We start from the raw sequence: 23589 nt of genomic DNA on the forward strand, positions 1-23589 counted from the left end.
GCCGTGCAGTATCTCCCATTTGAGATATTCAACTTCCCACCCAACAGCCGCCTCAGTATCAGTCATTTTCCGCTAACCATATTTTTAGTTCAACTGTCACAGGCTTCATCACCAACTTGGAAAAAATATTCCACGAGTCTCTATCTTGCCTAAAAATGGGGCGAAAAGGTATTGAATCATTGGTTCTTATATTGAATGTCAACTAAGTAGAACAGCAACCTCCCTTTGTATTCACTGATGCGTCGCTGACATTGCTAGTCGTCCCTTGACCAGGAATTGCAGTGGCAGTGGCTGCTTCCTTGGCTGCCAATGCTTTTTTGCTTATGATGTGGTATATGTCCGTCAAAATGGTTTGGAATGCTTTGTCGATGTTGAGTGCTTCCAATGCTGATGTCTCAAAAATGAAAGTCCTTCCTTCTCAGCCAAGACGTGACCATCCTGCTCTGAAACTGCTCTGAGATGGTTTAGATCATACTTGTTTCCAGCCATCATGATTACAATGTTTGAATCTGCATGGTCACTTAATTCACGGAGCCGCCTCTGGACATTGTCAGAGGTTTGCCTCTTAGTTATGTCATAGACGACAAATGCACCTACTCTTGGTACCTCTCCTGGCCAGCAGTATCCCATATCTGTGCCTCAACTGTGTTTCCCTCTACCTGTATCAGAGAAATTGGTAGAATATAAATTAGAATTGGCTTCATTTCTTAACCTACATGGGAGAGAAAAATTAGGGAGAAGAAAACTCATTTCCAATTTTGATATGAAACAAGTGCCACACATCTTGTAATATATATTCAACATGCGGGCATAATTTCAAACTGTACGTACAAAAAGTAAATTGCGAATCCAAACTATTATAGATTAGCATATGATTGTAGGTAAATAATTGAGCCAGCAAAGCCTTAATGAACTAACTGTGCTTGGAATGGCTAGAAAAGTCCGCTTACATGGTATAAGCAAATAATAAAGCTGGTACTTCTAAAATTCCTAGTTTTCTTGCCGGGGACTTACGTGTAGGTCCTAATAAGTGGACTTATTGTCCAATAGGTCCTATGATAATTAATCATATTTTTCATTAAACACTATTAAAAATGTCACTAATTGTTAATTTTTAACGACAATATGAAAATTTTGTCACAAAAAATGTTACCAGTTATAAGTTTTAGTTACAGTTTAAAAAAATCGTCAAAAAAAAGTGTCATTAATCCACAACTTTTAGCGACAATTTGAAAATTCCTCACAGAAAAAGTCACTAATTGTAAGTTTTAGCGACAATTTATAAAACCATAACAACAAAAAGTCACTAATTGTCAATTTTTAGCGACATATGTAAAATCGTCACAAAAAAAATTATTTTTAGCGACGATTTTACCAAGACTTATTTTCAATAAAATTTGATGGGAATTAAGTCTAACTATAAGGACGTATTGGTAGTTTACTGATTAAGGCCGAAATGTACATCATTGAGGCTGTTAATTAGAATCTCTTAATTTCACTTGTTGGTCAAACTGTATATTTTATGTGTGTTGAGTGTCAATCAGGTTGTACATCGTTGGAGCATAAATGAGCAAAAAGACAGAATTTGGGTAGAGTTGACTTCCCCGCACGTGCGTTGACTTTCCTGCACGTGCATTGACTTTTTTTGGGAAAGTCAAACCGACGTTTTAAACCTGTTTGGACGAGATTGGAAGTATAAAAAGGCAAGTAAAAGGCTGGATTAGGGTTCGGAAGTTGTTTTGACAAAAAGAGAGAGGCTAGGGTTTGGAAAGGAAGAGAAACAAAAGCTCCAAGATGTCTCCCATGGTGGTTCCTTCTCCTTCTACCTCCTTCCACTCCTCCATGAGTGGCTAGTCTTCTTTTCTAGGGTTTTGATGAAACCCTAGCCATGTAATTATGTAGTTTTCTTTTTGATTTTTAATTATGTAAAGGTTTGAACATTTGTATGGTGATTTAGAAGTTTGTTTTATATAATTTTCATTATTCTTTCGAATATTTGACTTTCTGTGATTGTTAAATGTTATCCATACAATTATTTTCTTTTCCTTCACATTCAAGGTATGGGACGAATCATACTACGAGGAACGAGTCGTATCACTATCTTAGTTTAGAGTGAACGGTTCGTATTACTTGAGTGGTTCGTGCTCGTACATTGAATGTGATGATCTTCTTGTTAAATGCTTTGAACTTGTAGTTGCGAAACATTAATCTGTTCAAACCATAGCATAATTGATTTCAATTGGAAATCCTAATTATGTGGTTAGTGGTGAATTCTCTACCCTAGGATTTTTTCCCAATTCAGTAAACCCAATTTCATTTATTATTGATGATTTAATTCCTTAGTTTAATTTACTCGTTATTAAATTAGGTTATAAACAACCAATCTTTTTATCAAAATTAATTTAGGAATTTGACAATTAAATTAGTTTAATTTCACAATAGTCCCTGTGGATCGATACCTGGACTTGCCATTATTCTGATTGAATTTGGTATAGTTTAGTATTTAATTTTGGTGTGTTCAACGACCCACCAAATTTTGGCACCGTTGCCAGGGACTTCTGGCGAAATTAGTTAATTTAAAGTTACATTCTTATTTTAATTTTTAGTGTAGGATTTTATGCTTTTGGTATTGCTAAGTGTGCAGAGCGTTTGAAATTGGAGCTATCACTGAAGTGCAAGCGGAGCACAGCCGAGCTTCAAAAATAAAAAAAAAAAACGCAGCGCTAAAGTGAGTAAACAGAAGCAAACACTCACAAGCAAAGCACCAAAGTGCTAAAACGGAAATCAAAGCTCAAACAGAGATTGGAGACAACGTCTACACGTCAAGCATCCGCAAGACGAGTAAAGCGTTTTCGTTAAACCGCTGTGAGTATTTCTTCCTTTGGTATTTTGCTTTCATACTTAGTGCACAGAGTCGGAACTTGTGTGTGTGTTTGGGTAGTGTATACACGGGCGTCGCTCTTGTCGCCCTGAATTGTGGAGTTTGGACCTTGAACTAGAAAGGACCCTTAGGAGACTTAGGACCTCTGCCCGTATTCCTAGGCTTGAATATTCATACATTGAGCCATTAGAGATGGCAGATCCTAATGTCCCGAATGTGCCCAATTGGACACTTAAGGATTATTTTACACCCACTGCATATACATCACCATCATGCATCCAATTACCCAATACCACTGTTGCTCATTATGAGATTAAGTCCAGCACTATACAAATGCTCCCATCATTCCATGGACTAACTCATGATGACCCTTATAAGCATTTGAATGAATTTCTGGAAATTTGCTCGACAGTGAGGATCCAGAATTTCACAAATGAGGCCTTAATGTTGCGATTGTTTCCATTCTCGTTAAAGGATAAAGCCAAACACTGGCTAAATTCTTTACCTGTTAATTCAATCACAACTTGGGACCAATTACAGCAACGGTTCTTGGAGAAGTACTTTTCCATAGGTAAAACCAACCAGCTTAGGCGAGCTACATCACAAACTTTGCTCAAATGGATGGCGAGCAATTCCATGAGACGTGGGAAAGACTTAGAGACCTTCTCCAACAGTGTCCTCACCACCAAGTGCCTAATTGGCAACTTGTTCAAACATTTTATTATGGCTTAATTGAGCCGCACCGCCAAATGGTGGATTCGTCCTGTGGTGGGACATTTATGTCTAAAAATGATGCCGAGGCATGACAATTGTTTGAGAACCTAAGTGATAATTCCCTTCACCATGCATCCGCAGCCCGGCAAGTTTGGCAACCCGTAGTTGGAGCCCCGAAAAGAGGGGGCCTTTATGAGGTCGGGCAAAACCTAGAGTTAGCACAACAAGTAGAGGCACTGTCCCGCAAGATGGACCAATTATTAGCTATGGGACATGCCCCTACCCAGCAAGATCAGCCTCAATTTCACGAGGCATGTGTTATTTGCGCGAGCCCTGCTCATGACTTGAGTGAGTGCCCTTCGGCATCTCAATTTCCGGAGTTAGTCCAAGAGCATGTGAATGCGGCTCAAGGATTCTCCAACCCGGGTAATGATCCATACTCCAACACATACAATCCGGGATGGAGAAATCACCCTAATTTCTCATGGAGACCCCCTTCACAAAGCACTTCTTACAATCCGCCACCACCAAGGCAGAATTTTAATAATTTTGCCAACCAATCGCCCTACCGACCACCGCAACCTTATCGACCCCCACAACCGTACCGGCAACCACAACCCCCGCCCGTTTCTCAGGGCAACTCTGCCTTTGAGACTCAGGTTTTGGAAGTTCTCGCAGAACTTAAGGGGTTAGCACCGGTAGTTCACTCCCATACTCACTCTATTGCCAAGCTAGAGGCCCAATTGGGTCAAATGGCCAATAACATGAATCGAAGAGAGGAGGGAAAATTACCAAGTCAAACTGTGGCCAACCCTAAGGGACAATACGGGGCAGAGAGTTCGGGTGGGAATGGTAAGCAACATGAGCAAGTGCAGGCGGTGGTTGCTTTAAGAAGTGGTAGGGAGTTAGAGCCTCAGTCAGTTGCGCCTGATGCAACTAGAGTTAGGAAGGGTGACCACGGTGGTTCACCTAGAGAGAATAAGGGTGAGGGGGAAACACTTTAGAGGGATGACTTAGTCTCTAACGCTTCATTTGAGCCCAAGGCACCATATGTGCCTAAGGCACCTTTTCCCCAGTGGCTTGATACACTGTCCCCTTTTAATAAGAATGCGGTATCTATGGAGGCAATGATGGAGGTCTTTAAACAGGTAAAAATCAACCTCCCCCTGTTGGAGGCAATTAAGCAAATACCATCATATGCCAAATTTTTGATGGACCTTCGTACGCAAAAGCGTAAATCTAGGACACATGTATCCCAAAAGGTCCTACTCACGGAGCAAGTAAGCTCTATCTTGTTGAATGACACACCTCCTAAGCTTAAGGACCCAGGTGCCCCAACCATTGCATGCATTATAGGGGACCACTTCATTGATAGGGCCTTATTGGATTTAGGGGCTAGTGTTAATTTGTTGCCGTACTCTGTGTACGAGGAATTTGGGCTTGGCGAGTTGAAGCCCACTACTGTTACTCTTCAGTTGCCTGACCGGTCCCTCAAAGTGCCACGAGGCATGATTGAGGATGTGCTAGTTAAGGTTGATAGGTTCTACTTCCCTGTTGACTTTTTGGTTTTAGATATGGAACCGATAGCCAGTTCAAGGAAACAAATCCCGGTGATTTTGGGTCGACCTTTCTTGGCTACGGCCAATGCATGCATTAATTTTCGGACCGGGGTTATGGAAGTTTCATTTGGTAACATGCAAGTGAAACTTAATGCTTTCCAAGCATCACAACAACCTCATGAGAGAGAGGAGTGCTTATTAGTGGATGTTGTGGAAGAGATTGTTGAGAAGGCTTTGCCCTCGATTCTTGTAGAGGACCCTTTGGAGGCTTGTCTAGCTCATTTTGGGTTTGAAAATTTTGATATAGATTGGTCAGTTGAGGAGGTGAATGTCTTGCTTAATTCTTCTTCTACACCGGATTTTCCTCCATGGAAAGCCCGGTTTGAGTCACTTCCTCTTCTGTCGAGAGAGCCTGCCACACCATCTTTGGTCACACCATCTACACTTGAGTTGAAGCCACTTCCGGCCACACTCAAGTATGCATTTTTAGGGCCCCAAGATACTTTACCGGTCATCATTGCATCTGACTTGACTACAGTGCAGGAGACTCAGTTAATGAGTGTTCTCGTGGCACATCAGAGTGCTATAGGGTGGTCAGTGGCTGATTTGAAAGGGATAGATCCCTCCGTGTGCATGCATTATATACACCTAGAGGAGGACACCAAACCTTCTCGCGAAATGCAACGGAGACTGAATCCTAACATGAAAGAGGTGGTGAAGAAGGAGGTTTTGAAATTGTTGGATGCGGGTATCATATACCCCATCTCAGATAGCAAGTGGGTGAGTCCCACACAAGTAGTGCCCAAGAAATCGGGCATCACTGTTGTTGAGAATGAAGGATGAGAGTTAGTCCCCACACGAACCACTACTGGGTGGCGAGTGTGCATTGATTATAGGAGACTAAATTCCTCGACTAGGAAGGACCATTTTCCCTTACCTTTCATTGACCAAATCCTAGAGCGGTTAGCGGGGCAGGGTTTCTATTGTTTTCTTGATGGCTATTCGGGGTATAATCAAGTCCCGGTGTACCCCGCTGACCAGGAAAAGACCACATTCACATGCCCTTTTGGCACTTTTGCTTACAGGCGCATGCCCTTTGGGCTGTGTAATGCACCGGCGACCTTCCAACGGTGTATGATAGCCATTTTCTCCGACATGGTGGAGAAATTCTTAGAGGTTTTTATGGATGATTTTTCGGTGTTTGGACCGTCTTTTGAGGAATGCCTTAGGAACTTGACTAGAGTGTTAGAACGATGTATTGAGGCAAACCTAATCTTGAGTTGGGAAAAGAGCCATTTTATGGTTCGTGAGGGTATAGTGTTGGGACACATTGTGTCCCCTCGAGGTATAGAAGTTGACACGGCTAAGGTTGACCTCATTGCAGGCCTTCCTCCACCCAATTCCGTGCGTCAAATTAGGTCTTTCCTAGGGCATGCAGGTTTTTACCGTAGGTTCATCAAAGACTTTAGTAAGATATCACGTCCTTTGTGTAGTTTACTAGTTAAGGACGCGCCTTTGTCTTTGATGAGGCATGCTTAAAGGCATTCGAAACACTAAGAATGGCCTTGACTACCGCCCCAATCATGAAATCACCAAATTGGTCTCTTCCCTTTGAAATCATGTGTGATGCCTCCGATTATGCTGTCGGGGCTGTGTTGGGCCAAAGGGTCAATAAGGCACCATTTGCTATATATTATGCTAGTCACACTCTCTCGGATGCTCAATTGAACTACACTACTACCGAGAAAGAGTTGCTAGCTGTGGTCTTTGCCTTAGACAAATTTCGGTCTTATCTCCTAGGTTCCAAGGTCATAGTCTTCACTGATCATGCCGCTTTGCGGTATTTACTATCTAAGAAAGAGACCAAACCTAGGTTGATTAGATGGATTTTGTTGCTTCAAGAATTTGATTTAGAGATATGTGATAAGAAAGGATCTGAGAATGTGGTGGCGGATCATCTCTCCCGAATCCTCGTTGAGTATAATAGCGACCCTCTTATTTTGCATGATTCGTTTCCGGACGAACAACTTTTTGAGCTTTCACAAGCGAGCCCCCCGTGGTTTGCACATATTGTGAATTACTTGGCCGTTGGGCAAACTCCGCAGAATTGGTCTAAGCAAGACAAAGACCGATTCTTTTCACAGGTCAGGTATTACTTTTGGGAGGATCCGGAGTTGTTTAAGTATTGCTCCGACCAAGTAATCCGACGGTGTGTGCCGGAGAGTGAGGTGCATAGCATTCTTACATTTTGTCATTCTTCTGCATGTGGCGGTCATTTTAGTGGGCATAAAACGGCCACCAAGATTTTACAAAGCGGGTTTTATTGGCCCACAATTTTTAAAGATGCCCATCAATTTTGTAGAACTTGTTTGCGCTGTCAGCAAATGGGTTCGATGTTTCGGTGTGACATGATGCCAATGTCCCCTATTCTTGTGGTAGAAATATTTGATGTTTGGGGGATTGATTTTATGGGCCCTTTCCCGTCGTCGTTCGGGTTTGAGGACATTCTCTTGGCAGTAGATTATGTGTCTAAGTGGGTGGAGGCAATAGCTACCCGAACAAACGATCATAGAGTGGTAATCAAATTTTTGCATGAAAATATCTTTAGTCGTTTTGGGTTTCCTAGAGCCATAATAAGTGATCAGGGTACACATTTTTGTAACCAGTTCTTTGAGTCGGTAGTTAAGAAATACTCTATCACCCATAAAGTTGGCACTCCATACTACCCTCAAACTAGTGGCCAAGTAGAAGTCTCAAATAGGGAGGTAAAGCACATAATTGAGAAAACGGTGAGACTGGATAGGAAAGATTGGTCACAACGGTTAATTGATGCATTATGGGCTTACCGCACTGCTTATAAGACACCCATTGGGATGTCACCATATAGGGCGGTGTTTGGCAAAGCTTGTCATCTCCCGGTTGAACTAGAGCATCGAGCATTGTGGGCCATAAAGAAGTTTAACTTCGATATGGCCGCGGCTGGGCTCACTACAACAAATTCTAACAGCTACACACACAAAAAAAAAAAAAAAAAAAAAAACTGTCGTACCTATTGGCTAAAATGTTGGCTTATTTTTCCTACGAAGGAAAATATCATAAATGCGAGCGTGCCAGCAAGGATTGAAAAATCCTTACAGATTAAATTCAAGCCAATTATCAAGCGATTGTGTTGACGGTTCTTTTGCCTCAACGAAGAGGACTTCAAGATTGCCAAGTGTAAAGAAAAGAAAAATTAAAAGAAGAATGGGGAACGGAGAAAGATGATTGAGTGAACAATCAAAGTAATAATTACTTACCTCTACTCCTATGCTTCGAAAAGAAAGTGCATAAAATGCTTCGAAATGGAAATGCTGAAAATAAATGCTTCGAAATATAAATCTATGTTAAACTACTCCTAAGATAAGGAAAATAACAAGAAATATTGAAATCAAGTGTCTTTGATTATGAATTCTGGCCCCTTACAATGTAGCCATTAATGGCTATTTATAGAAGAAAAAATACAGCAATAACTACTTAGTAACTACCCATTTCTTCCATCTTCATTCTTGTCTTGCCACGTGTCCTTCCACTCATCCACTTTGTCCTCCCACTCATCCACTTTGTCCTCCATATTCTCCATTATCTCTATAACTTCTTTTAACTTCCAAATGAATAAGAGGATGCCACGTGTCCTGCAAATATATAAATAATAAATAATAATAAAAATTGCAGATTTATGGTGTTAACATTACCCCCCGCGGCCCTTAAAAATGATGTTTATTTGAATTTTTGAAGGGCCGAACCAAGCACATGACTAACCTAAGCAGCAAAGTGCCTCGAATGATGTAACAACACCAATAAAGTGCTTCGAATGAGTATGAAATTATGACAAGATGACTCGAATTATTACTAGTAACAAGCTTCGAAAGTGATATAAAGAACCAAAATCATTCTTCGAAGGTCGATGGAACCGACCAAAGACGAATTACATCCTCAAAAATACTCGACAAAGCTTCGAAGGTTCATAACCTTCATTATTATTTCTTCGAAGCTGTTGTTGATACAAGATAGAGTGCTTCGAAGCTTACAAAATTATAGCAAAACGGCTTTCGAAGCAACTTATGGCAAAACGGCTTTCGAAGCTGTTTTTGGCCAACATTGTGGTTATTCAAAACTTATATGTTCTGGTTCACACAGAATTAATGAAAATATTAATTTTGTGCTTCGAACCAATTATTAATTCTTCGAAGACACCAAAACTGTTGTTCTTCGAGCCAACTTATGATGCCAAAAACAGGCATTATTCGACAACTAATTAATTGTCATTTTACATATATTTGAAGAGATGTACACATTTCGAAAGTTTTCAAAGTTTTATACAGTTTCGAAGGTGAAGTAATCAACCTTCGAAACAACTCTTGATGTTTCGAATGTATCTTCAAAGCTTTATACAGCTTCGAATGTGAAGTAATCAACCTTCGAAACAACTCTTGATGCTTCGAATGTATCTTCGATGCTTTGATTGTGTACATACAAACAACTGGCCATCAATTTGAAAAGATAAGCCATTCTCAACCATTTATTTAAATGCAAAGGCTTTTTCTAGCCAAGTTCATGCATTTTAAATGGTCATCCCTTGTTCTTAGTGCTTCGAACTCATAAGAACAATTTGTTAATTTTATTAACCACATCATCATAATTATATTTTGATGTGAACCACAAATCCAAAAAGGATTTTGAACACCAAAAGTCATGGTATAGCGCGACCATGAAAATTCATACTTTTTGACATTTTGAAAAATATCAAAAATTTTGAATTCATGAACAGTGGCTTGTTCATTATTCTTGACCATGTTTGGTTTAAAAACATGACTTTCGCCAAATTGATTTTCATAATTCTTTGGCAAAGTGGGTTGTTTTTCCATGTTAGCCATTAATGGCTTATGAAAATCTCCCATAAGAATGTTATTTTCATGACTTGACTCTCTAAAAATTGGTTTTTGGACCCCCCGAGTCATGTATGAAATATCATTCTTAGCCAAATTTGGCTTAAAAATATGCTCTTTCGTTATGTTAATTTCATAATTTGGCTCTTTAAAAACGGATTCTTGAACCCCCCGAGCCATTGACGAAATCAACTCCTTGCTTTTGCTATTTTTAACCATGGAAAAATTCTGAAAAAATTCACCAATTCCGGCCATTAAGGCCTCAGTTAAAGACTTGGTAGTGAGAGTTGATAACTCATCATTCCATTGGCGAATTTCCATATCAAGTTGATGAATTTCTCCAATTAAATGGTGTCTTTTTTCTTCCACCAAATAATATTGTAAGGGATGAAAATTTATTTCATCAAGAAAATGGATCTCTTCTTGAAGATCCAAAATTTCTTGCTTACGCCAATAAATTTCATCTAGGCTATTTGAAATGGACAAATCCAATTCATTTTTCATTTATTACACTTGACGTCCCACTGGGCGTGCCAAAAAATATTGGCTAAAATGTTGGCTTATTTTTCCTACGAAGCAAAATATCATAAATGCGAGCGTGCCAGCAAGGATTGAAAAATCCTTACAGATTAAATTCAAGCCAATTATCAAGCGATTGTGTTGACGGTTCTTTTGCCTCAACGAAGAGGACTTCAAGATTGCCAAGTGTAAAGAAAAGAAAAATTAAAAAAAGAATGGGGAACGGAGAAAGATGATTGAGTGAACAATCAAAGTAATAATTACTTACCTCTACTCCTATGCTTCGAAAAGAAAGTGCATAAAATGCTTCGAAATGGAAATGCTGAAAATAAATGCTTCGAAATATAAATCTATGTTAAACTACTCCTAAGATAAGGAAAATAACAAGAAATATTGAAATCAAGTGTCTTTGATTATGAATTCTGGCCCCTTACAATGTAGCCATTAATGGCTATTTATAGAAGAAAAAATACAGCAATAACTACTTAGTAACTACCCATTTCTTCCATCTTCATTCTTGTCTTGCCACGTGTCCTTCCACTCATCCACTTTGTCCTCCCACTCATCCACTTTGTCCTCCATATTCTCCATTATCTCTATAACTTCTTTTAACTTCCAAATGAATAAGAGGATGCCACGTGTCCTGCAATTATATAAATAATAAATAATAATAAAAATTGCAGATTTATGGTGTTAACATTACCCCCCGCGGCCCTTAAAAATGATGTTTATTTGAATTTTTGAAGGGCCGAACCAAGCACATGACTAACCTAAGCAGCAAAGTGCCTCGAATGATGTAACAACACCAATAAAGTGCTTCGAATGAGTATGAAATTATGACAAGATGACTCGAATTATTACTAGTAACAAGCTTCGAAAGTGATATAAAGAACCAAAATCATTCTTCGAAGGTCGATGGAACTGACCAAAGACGAATTACATCCTCAAAAATACTCGACAAAGCTTCGAAGGTTCATAACCTTCATTATTATTTCTTCGAAGCTGTTGTTGATACAAGATAGAGTGCTTCGAAGCTTACAAAATTATAGCAAAACGGCTTTCGAAGCAACTTATGGCAAAACGGCTTTCGAAGCTGTTTTTGGCCAACATTGTGGTTATTCAAAACTTATATGTTCTGGTTCACACAGAATTAATGAAAATATTAATTTTGTGCTTCGAACCAATTATTAATTCTTCGAAGACACCAAAACTGTTGTTCTTCGAGCCAACTTATGATGCCAAAAACAGGCATTATTCGACAACTAATTAATTGTCATTTTACATATATTTGAAGAGATGTACACATTTCGAAAGTTTTCAAAGTTTTATACAGTTTCGAAGGTGAAGTAATCAACCTTCGAAACAACTCTTGATGTTTCGAATGTATCTTCAAAGCTTTATACAGCTTCGAATGTGAAGTAATCAACCTTCGAAACAACTCTTGATGCTTCGAATGTATCTTCGATGCTTTGATTGTGTACATACAAACAACTGGCCATCAATTTGAAAAGATAAGCCATTCTCAACCATTTATTTAAATGCAAAGGCTTTTTCTAGCCAAGTTCATGCATTTTAAATGGTCATCCCTTGTTCTTAGTGCTTCGAACTCATAAGAACAATTTGTTAATTTTATTAACCACATCATCATAATTATATTTTGATGTGAACCACAAATCCAAAAAGGATTTTGAACACCAAAAGTCATGGTATAGCGCGACCATGAAAATTCATACTTTTTGACATTTTGAAAAATATCAAAAATTTTGAATTCATGAACAGTGGCTTGTTCATTATTCTTGACCATGTTTGGTTTAAAAACATGACTTTCGCCAAATTGATTTTCATAATTCTTTGGCAAAGTGGGTTGTTTTTCCATGTTAGCCATTAATGGCTTATGAAAATCTCCCATAAGAATGTTATTTTCATGACTTGACTCTCTAAAAATTGGTTTTTGGACCCCCCGAGTCATGTATGAAATATCATTCTTAGCCAAATTTGGCTTAAAAATATGCTCTTTCGTTATGTTAATTTCATAATTTGGCTCTTTAAAAACGGATTCTTGAACCCCCCGAGCCATTGACGAAATCAACTCCTTGCTTTTGCTATTTTTAACCATGGAAAAATTCTGAAAAAATTCACCAATTCCGGCCATTAAGGCCTCAGTTAAAGACTTGGTAGTGAGAGTTGATAACTCATCATTCCATTGGCGAATTTCCATATCAAGTTGATGAATTTCTCCAATTAAATGGTGTCTTTTTTCTTCCACCAAATAATATTGTAAGGGATGAAAATTTATTTCATCAAGAAAATGGATCTCTTCTTGAAGATCCAAAATTTCTTGCTTACGCCAATAAATTTCATCTAGGCTATTTGAAATGGACAAATCCAATTCATTTTTCATTTATTACACTTGACGTCCCACTGGGCGTGCCAAAAAATATTGGCTAAAATGTTGGCTTATTTTTCCTACGAAGGAAAATATCATAAATGCGAGCGTGCCAGCAAGGATTGAAAAATCCTTACAGATTAAATTCAAGCCAATTATCAAGCGATTGTGTTGACGGTTCATTTGCCTCAACGAAGAGGACTTCAAGATTGCCAAGTGTAAAGAAAAGAAAAATTAAAAGAAGAATGGGGAACGGAGAAAGATGATTGAGTGAACAATCAAAGTAATAATTACTTACCTCTACTCCTATGCTTCGAAAAGAAAGTGCATAAAATGCTTCGAAATGGAAATGCTGAAAATAAATGCTTCGAAATATAAATCTATGTTAAACTACTCCTAAGATAAGGAAAATAACAAGAAATATTGAAATCAAGTGTCTTTGATTATGAATTCTGGCCCCTTACAATGTAGCCATTAATGGCTATTTATAGAATAAAAAATACAGCAATAACTACTTAGTAACTACCCATTTCTTCCATCTTCATTCTTGTCTTGCCACGTGTCCTTCCACTCATCCACTTTGTCCTCCCACTCATCCACTTTGTCCTCCATATTCTCCATTATCTCTATAACTTCTTTTAACTTCCAAATGAATAAGAGGATGCCACGTGTCCTGCAATTATATAAATAATAAATAATAATAAAAATTGCAGATTTATGGTGTTAACATTACCCCCCGCGGCCCTTAAAAATGATGTTTATTTGAATTTTTGAAGGGCCGAACCAAGCACATGACTAACCTAAGCAGCAAAGTGCCTCGAATGATGTAACAACACCAATAAAGTGCTTCGAATGAGTATGAAATTATGACAAGATGACTCGAATTATTACTAGTAACAAGCTTCGAAAGTGATATAAAGAACCAAAATCATTCTTCGAAGGTCGATGGAACCGACCAAAGACGAATTACATCCTCAAAAATACTCGACAAAGCTTCGAAGGTTCATAACCTTCATTATTATTTCTTCGAAGCTGTTGTTGATACAAGATAGAGTGCTTCGAAGCTTACAAAATTATAGCAAAACGGCTTTCGAAGCAACTTATGGCAAAACGGCTTTCGAAGCTGTTTTTGGCCAACATTGTGGTTATTCAAAACTTATATGTTCTGGTTCACACAGAATTAATGAAAATATTAATTTTGTGCTTCGAACCAATTATTAATTCTTCGAAGACACCAAAACTGTTGTTCTTCGAGCCAACTTATGATGCCAAAAACAGGCATTATTCGACAACTAATTAATTGTCATTTTACATATATTTGAAGAGATGTACACATTTCGAAAGTTTTCAAAGTTTTATACAGTTTCGAAGGTGAAGTAATCAACCTTCGAAACAACTCTTGATGTTTCGAATGTATCTTCAAAGCTTTATACAGCTTCGAATGTGAAGTAATCAACCTTCGAAACAACTCTTGATGCTTCGAATGTATCTTCGATGCTTTGATTGTGTACATACAAACAACTGGCCATCAATTTGAAAAGATAAGCCATTCTCAACCATTTATTTAAATGCAAAGGCTTTTTCTAGCCAAGTTCATGCATTTTAAATGGTCATCCCTTGTTCTTAGTGCTTCGAACTCATAAGAACAATTTGTTAATTTTATTAACCACATCATCATAATTATATTTTGATGTGAACCACAAATCCAAAAAGGATTTTGAACACCAAAAGTCATGGTATAGCGCGACCATGAAAATTCATACTTTTTGACATTTTGAAAAATATCAAAAATTTTGAATTCATGAACAGTGGCTTGTTCATTATTCTTGACCATGTTTGGTTTAAAAACATGACTTTCGCCAAATTGATTTTCATAATTCTTTGGCAAAGTGGGTTGTTTTTCCATGTTAGCCATTAATGGCTTATGAAAATCTCCCATAAGAATGTTATTTTCATGACTTGACTCTCTAAAAATTGGTTTTTGGACCCCCCGAGTCATGTATGAAATATCATTCTTAGCCAAATTTGGCTTAAAAATATGCTCTTTCGTTATGTTAATTTCATAATTTGGCTCTTTAAAAACGGATTCTTGAACCCCCCGAGCCATTGACGAAATCAACTCCTTGCTTTTGCTATTTTTAACCATGGAAAAATTCTGAAAAAATTCACCAATTCCGGCCATTAAGGCCTCAGTTAAAGACTTGGTAGTGAGAGTTGATAACTCATCATTCCATTGGCGAATTTCCATATCAAGTTGATGAATTTCTCCAATTAAATGGTGTCTTTTTTCTTCCACCAAATAATATTGTAAGGGATGAAAATTTATTTCATCAAGAAAATGGATCTCTTCTTGAAGATCCAAAATTTCTTGCTTACGCCAATAAATTTCATCTAGGCTATTTGAAATGGACAAATCTAATTCATTTTTCATTTATTACACTTGACGTCCCACTGGGCGTGCCAAAAAATATTGGCTAAAATGTTGGCTTATTTTTCCTACGAAGGAAAATATCATAAATGCGAGCGTGCCAGCAAGGATTGAAAAATCCTTACAGATTAAATTCAAGCCAATTATCAAGCGATTGTGTTGACGGTTCTTTTGCCTCAACGAAGAGGACTTCAAGATTGCCAAGTGTAAAGAAAAGAAAAATTAAAAGAAGAATGGGGAACGGAGAAAGATGATTGAGTGAACAATCAAAGTAATAATTACTTACCTCTACTCCTATGCTTCGAAAAGAAAGTGCATAAAATGCTTCGAAATGGAAATGCTGAAAATAAATGCTTCGAAATATAAATCTATGTTAAACTACTCCTAAGATAAGGAAAATAACAAGAAATATTGAAATCAAGTGTCTTTGATTATGAATTCTGGCCCCTTACAATGTAGCCATTAATGGCTATTTATAGAAGAAAAAATACAGCAATAACTACTTAGTAACTACCCATTTCTTCCATCTTCATTCTTGTCTTGCCACGTGTCCTTCCACTCATCCACTTTGTCCTCCCACTCATCCACTTTGTCCTCCATATTCTCCATTATCTCTATAACTTCTTTTAACTTCCAAATGAATAAGAGGATGCCACGTGTCCTGCAATTATATAAATAATAAATAATAATAAAAATTGCAGATTTATGGTGTTAACAGTACCTAAGACATGAACTTAAATCACAATGAGGGAGGAAAGTGAATAGGAAGAGAAAATTTATAATTTTCCTTTCAGTAAATCATAGGTTACTACACATTACTTCATCTCAATTTTCATTTCACTCTTGTTCACGTCTCTACTTTATCCCTAGATACATAGATATTTATAGTATACTAAGAACATGAGCCAAGTAATGCACATGAACCAAGACATTAATCAGTCATGACCCTTCTCCTCATAAATAAACATTATTTGACTACATATATAAACATGAACCACTTCATGCATGTATCATGTATGTATAGATATTTAATTATCTAAATCAAGTTTACTTCTCAACATATGGAGATTTACCCGAATAGCTGATATTAAAAAAAAAAAAAAAAAAAAAAAAGCCTACTGTGCTACAACGTACAACCACATGGTGTCAGCATTAAATTTCAAACTTGGAGCAAGGTGTAAATCTACATAAATGAAGTTTGCCATACTGCAAGTTTGCAACAACTTACTCAAAAAGCATTTAATGTCCGATATACACAGGCACAAAGTTATATACATATGTGTGCAATATTCATAATATCAATGATTGATCACTGAATTTGTTCAGCTCAAATTCATTTGAAAGAGATTCTTCCCAAGAAGAGTTTTCAATTCGGGCGAATTCAAGTTGAACAAATTTGATGGATGTAGTTGTATTGTTTATTATAAGGGTCAAACTTTTTTTTTTTTTTTTTTTAATTTCTCCAAAATATTAAGATCATAGTACAAATTTGAAAAATTAACTACGATTGTATTTTATTAAGTAAATTATAAATACACTTCTTTAGTTTTGCTTAAAATAGAGATTGTCTTTTGTGATTTGAAAAATTATAAATATTTGTTAGAATTTTTTATTTAAAAAAATTAATAGAAAAAGTGAAATTTCTAACTACTCTTCTATATAACAATAAAATTTCCTGAATTATTAATTAAAATATATTTTTGTCCTCATTAAAAATTATTAATTTGTTAGATTTTTATAATTGACAATCCCGTTTGACAAAACTCTATTCAGTTGTAATTTGATTCACTCTTTTGTTTCAAGATTGCTAGAACTCCTTTTAGTTGTAATTTTATTCGCTTTTTTTTTTTTTTTTTTTTGTCATTTAATAAGGCTATGAGTGTTTAGATACAAATCCAATCGGCATTGTGCTTTTGTTGGGTTTGATCGCTCGAGCAGTGAAGAGGAGCATCCCGTATCTCTGTTTGCAAACTAAACTTCTGGGAAGTAAGTTTCACCGCTTGAGTGGTGAATGTTGCGCTCGAGTGGTCAACGCATATGTTTTGTACCGTTTTTACTCACACTGCTCAAATGATGAAGTATGCACTTGAGCTGTCTTCACAATTCAGTTTACTATAAAATGTGCAATTTGCTATTTTTAGGATTCATGTCATCCAGAATATTAAAGAGAAAGAAAAGACAAAGTGTTTTTATTGGAGGTTGTTTTATGAGTTTCATTGGTGTATAAAAGGTAATCGATTGATCAACGAATTACAAATTGTCAAATATCAAAGGTTGTTCTTATTATTTTGTTCACAATAGAGAGAAGTTTTCTTTGGTGGATTCCGGGAAACTTGAGTTTGAAGCTTTGGTCGATTCAAGAGTAGCTCATCGTCGTGAATTCAACAATGCCGTTGTGGATTCAACATTGGGCAAGACAATTTTTAGGTGAAGATGGTGATGAAAGAGGCACATCAGGGTCAGTTCAATTTAGGTGTAAATTCACTAGGTAATTTAGGGTACACTTGTGTAATTCATTTTTGTCATCTTACTAGATTGTTTTGTGGTTTTGGCCTGTGATTTTTTTTATCACAATTGGAGGCGCTCCAATTGTGATTTTCTCCACATTAAATTGTTATGTCGATTTGTCTTTGATTGTTTGGTTAAGATTGTTATTCATTATTTAAAATTGAAACATAATCACAAATCAATATCACAAAAAATTAATTTTTTTCATAATTGACTTGATAATTTATTAATAAAATGGATTATTTGTTATGTGATTATAAATTTGAAGAGCGGACGTAATTTTTAGAGTCATAGGGACAATATCTATTTTAAGCAAATCTAATTTTGATTTATCCTATTTTATATGTTGCCTAGTAAGTTTTAGGGTAAATTACAAACATATCCCCTAAAATTTATTTAAAATACGAATTGCCCCTATAATTTTGGAAATGACATTACATTCCTTCAAATTTCTAATCACATAACAAATGACACATTTTATGAATAAATTATTAAATCAATTAATAGTTTTTGGTGTAAAAAATATATTTCAATTAATAATTATGATAATTTTATTATTACAGGAGAGTAGTTCAAAATTTCATTTTTTTCATTAATCCTATTAAATAAAAATTCTGACAAGTGATATTTGTAATTTCTAGAACTATATTGGACAATTCGTATTTTAAGCAAATCTTATGAGGTATATATGTTTACCATAAGTTTTATATAGATTTTTTTCTTTTTTCTTTTTTCTCTGTTTTTTTCTCTTTTGGGCATCAGATTCATTGAATCAATATATCTTAAAGTATTTGGTATGAAATGTAATAGTACACATATAAATGTTATATACCCTAAGAGTGGGGTAAATTAGGGATGTGTAACGCCCTCAAATAATTCACATAAAATGACTGATTAATCCATTCAATCAAATGATCTTAATTCTCCAATCACCACCCTACTGATAAAACCTTCTACGTTTATATTCCATATCATATGAGAGATTTATAAAAGTGTCCCACGTACAAATACATATTCAATCTCCTTTACAGCATAAATCTATAGCTTGCGAGACAAGTAAAATAAGAGGAACAAATGCAAAATAAGGCCCCTTGGGCTATAAATTCCAAAGCTTAAGCTTGGTTATAGATGAAAGTTTATCGAACCCATACACGTAAAACCCTTGGCTTGTCAAAACATACAGAAAAAAACAAACAAAAGAGTCTTGCACTCTCGAACATTCACTCGCCTCCAGTTAGGTGGAATCACCACAATTTTTCCTGCAACAAATCCAGTAAGGGTGAGCCATAAGCCCAGTAGATAATTCTTAACAAAGTATATTCATTTTATACAACCTTGTGAAATGGATGAAAATGAAATGGATGAAATGTCATGACATGCACAGAATCAATGTCTTTCTCATTTGAAAAGTTCATGCTCAATGCTCATTTGGAAGTACAATCAAAACCAATCGTTTCATTATAATTTCAAAGAGGGTTGGTAAATACGACTTAGATAATCCCTAAACTGGTTTCTGCAAATAGGCATATCAAGCACTACCAATTGCCACTTTATCGACTCTTAAACAGAAAGAAATTTGGAATCTACCGCGCAGGTTTCTAGACTTTCACCAAGGATCTCAAGCCAATTTAATTCTCAAATTATACCTCCTAGTCAGACTTACCACTGTATTTACCCCAAAACAGTTCAATAACAACATTTCTCTTGCAAAACGATTTCTTTCCCAAGGAAATATTCTCAAATGCTAGTTCAAAAGCAATGACAATAAAAATGAAAATGAATGGAATGATAATGCATGATTATATCAACATATTATAATTATCAATTTCTTAATTACACCACACAATCTTCCATTGTGATTAAGTTTTCCATATCTTTTCTCAACATTTTAACTCACATGTATTCCAAGAGATAAATAACAATATTACATTTCATGTGCTCGTTCTTTCAAAATACTCAAGATAATATGTTATTTTACCCTTATTTTTTTATAATAAAAAAAAGGAAAAAAAAAATCAATCTTTCCCCATTTCTACGGAATTACAGCATTAAGTGTGAGTATAACAATTTCTCCATCATATCCACAACAATATCATACCAAGCATGAATTTATAATGTTTCAACAATTTCTCCAAATCTCCCATTTTCTAGGGTTTCACAAAAAATTTAGGTTTCTCTTATTATTTGAAGGGGTTTTTCTCAAATATCACCCACAATCATCAACATAGCTCACACTCTAAAAAATTTGAAGAAATATTAGAGAACCCACTTTTAAAATCACCAAGAGTTCTTGATTTCAAAATCACAACTCAAAATATAAGAAATTTGCTTCAAAACAAAGATAGACTTGTAATTATATATATATAGCTCTAAGAACATCCCTACCTCAAGTTATGAACAAAGAGAAGAGAAGAAACCTCTAAAATTGACGGTGTCGAAACCTGATCTCTACCACACAAGATGTAGCCCTTGATAAGCTTTCCAAATTTGATGAAGGAACTTGGGTCAAATATTCAATGGAATTAAAGAGATCAAAAATTTATGATGGTGGTTGAGTGTTTTGTGAAGAGAGGGGAAAGGAAATGAATTTTAGAGAGACAGAGAAATGATATAAACGAAAAGGTACTCACTTGAAAGGAAGAAAAAAGAAAAAAAAAAATTATGACAACCACTTTCTGGCACATGTCGGTCCCTTGACCGTACATTCGATTAATTAAGAATGGAACTCTATAAATTCACCTCTTTACCGCACGTGCAACACCCATTTCAGCATGTGCGATACTCTCCTTGCATGTGCTATCCACACCTACAATTATCTCATAATGCAACCATTGCCCCTGCTTCCTTCCTACACATGTGGCATCCCATCCACACGTGCGGCTACACTCCCCACATGCAGTTTTGCTTATCAAAGAGATCTTAAGCTTGCCTAGATGTTTTCCTCCACTCTAGTCCCTCCTCCGCACCCGAAACATGGAAATTTTGATTCCTAAGACAAGATTAGACCCACACAAGAAATTACGAAGTGCAACAAACTCATGCGGTTGACGAGACCTTGGATTGGCTTCGAATTTCCGAAAAAGAGAAATTAAACATGATTAAGAGGAGAATAAAGTAGGTTATATACCCGGGACATCATAGGATGGATCCCTTTACATATTTCTATTGAATAATTCCATATTAGTTAAGGTCCTTGAATTTCAAATTTTTGTAGGATAAGAAAAGGTTTTGAGATAAATGGTCAAAAATACTCTAAAACTCAAAAAACACTACACACATTTTAGATTATGTCTCTCTCTTATTTTTCTCACTCTTTGCACATTTCTCTCTCTCTCTCTCTCTCTCTCTCTATCTCTATCTCTCTATCTATCTAAATTGCTTCAACCATTTTCCTATCGCCGCTATTACCGCTACTAACGTTCATAACCACCGTCTAGATCTAAAACAAATTGCCTCCATTCCCATTTACAATCCATATTTGAACCGAGTGTCAAGGTGTCATTCATAGCTACAAACTCGTTGTTTCCTTTTCCATATCTACTACCACTGCTTCTAGATCTATTATGCCACTTCCAGATCCATCACTACCGCCATCTAGATCTAAAATAAATTGCACTGTTAGTAATCATACTCTAGAACTTTGATTTCTATTCTTTCTCTCTACTATTTTTCTATTTCTTTTTTTGTTCAAAACAGTTCTATTTCGCTGTCACATAATGAAATTTCATCATTATAGTAAAATTTTACTTTGAGAAATTTCACTGAGTCGAATTTTATTGTCATGATGAAATTTCACTTCGTCAGAGAGTCATCAGAGAATTTTATTGTGCTAAGACAGTGAAATTTCACTTCGTCGGAGGTTTGTCAAAAATGGACTGGCAGTGGTCACCGAAAAGTTGTTGCCGGTGGTTGGAGGTGGTCCCAAAAATTAGAGGTAGCAGCTAAAAGTGGTAGTGGCAATTTTGATTGGAGGTGGTGGAAAAATAAAACATGACTAAGGATAGTTTTGTCTAAAAAAAAAAAAAAAAAAAAAAAAAAAAAAAAAAAAAAAAGTTAGTATCCTTACACTAGTAAATATATTTTAATTGTTCTTAAACTAATACAAAATATTTTGTAAGGAGTTGAATAAAAAAAACCTTAAGAGTAATATATTTCATAATATTAAATATATATTTTTACCCCGTGTATTAGTATGTATAATGTATGTGTCTTGGTTTGACAACCAATTGAAGTCACAAATTTTTTTTCAAATTTTTCTATTTTTAGTAAAAAAAAATTTAAAATTTCTTAAAAAAGTAAAAAATAAATAGATTTTAATCTAAAGAAGTTAATTAAAGACCCCCAAAAAAAAAAAAAAAACGAGTCAATAAAAAGTCAAAAAATTAATTTTTTTTTTAGCTATTTTTTTATATTTATTTTCTTATTTTCATATTTGTGTAGTTGAGTAAAACCTAAAAATATAAAAACTTAAAAAAATAATAGAAGAATAACTAGAAAATTCAAGGTTAAATATATTCTCTGAGATGTGCTTAAAATACGAATTGTTTCTATAATTTTTGAAATTATAAAAATCTTATTGTCAGAATTTTTAATTTAATAGAATTAATATAAAAAATGAAATTCCTAACTACTAGGGATATTTACCAATAAATCTCATCTCACAAATAAGTACTCCAATCGTTTGGGAACAGGCTAATTTAGTAACTTTTTGGCTATTTGGCTAAAATATGAGCTAAAAAAAATTAGTATATTTGGGATGAATTTTTAGCTTTTTACGAAAAGATGTGCAAAAAGTAGAGAGAAAATAGAATCTTTGACTTTTTGGTATAGGTTATTAGCTTTTTGGCTAATTTAGACCTCGTTTGGGAACCTTCCTTTTTAGCCAAAAAGTACAAAAAGTTACTAAATTAGCCAAAAAGCCAACAACTCATACCAAAAAGTCAAAGATTCTCTTTTCTCTCTACTTTTTGCACATCTTTTCTTAAAAAGCCAAAAAGTCATCACAAACATACTAGTTTTTTTAACTCATATTTTAGCCAAATAGCCAAAAAGTTACTAAATTAGCTTGTTCTCAAATAGTAACTTTTTGACTTTTTGGTTAAAAGGGAGGGTTCTCAAACGAGGCCTTAGTCCCAAGTTTTTTCTATGGATTTGCTAAGTCTGATTAGTGGAGAGTTTCTTTCCGTACAGTCCCTTTTTTTTTTTTTTTTGGGTAATATTTTGGTGGACAACTATACCCTTTTATTAATATGATAGGTACGATGTGATACTCCAATGTGGCGAGTATGAATGTGACACTCTAACGATGTGACAGTCCAAAAAAATTAAAAACTTCTTAGTGTACTTTTCTTAAATGTGACAACGTGCCGGGAATGATGTGACACTCCAAAACTTTTACTCAAAAAAAATAATATAAACATCGTAGCGTACTTTTCTCAAATGTGACAACGTGGTGAGTATGATCTGATACTTCAAAAAAAATAAAAATTATTTATTGTACTTTTTTCAAACGTGAAAACATGATGGGTATGATGTGACACTCGAAAAAAAATTAAAAACTACTTAGTATATTTTTCTCAAACATGACAATGTAGCGAGTATGATGTGACAATCTAAAAAACATAAAAACTTCTTAGTGTACTTTTTCTAAATGTGATAACTTGGCGGGT

General features: G+C 35.6%; 1 long non-coding RNA gene and 1 pseudogene across 1 annotated transcript; both read right to left on the reverse strand.

The window, feature by feature from the left end:
• Nucleotides 1-202: 202 nt before the first annotated feature.
• Nucleotides 203-704, reverse strand: LOC114309456 (ras-related protein Rab11C pseudogene; annotated as a pseudogene).
• An 18291-nt stretch (nt 705-18995) lies between these two features.
• On the reverse strand, nt 18996-20756 carry LOC145823291 (uncharacterized). The gene is made up of 2 exons (XR_014365579.1): nt 20306-20756; nt 18996-19179 (listed from the first exon to the last, which is right to left on the reverse strand). It is a non-coding gene; the product is annotated as an uncharacterized LOC145823291 (long non-coding RNA).
• Between the last annotated feature and the right edge of the window lie 2833 nt (nt 20757-23589).

The sequence above is a fragment of the Camellia sinensis genome, chromosome 4 (assembly GCF_055761805.1).
Source record: "Camellia sinensis isolate YWXY chromosome 4, ASM5576180v1, whole genome shotgun sequence".
In the NCBI taxonomy this organism is placed as follows: Eukaryota; Viridiplantae; Streptophyta; class Magnoliopsida; order Ericales; family Theaceae; genus Camellia; species Camellia sinensis.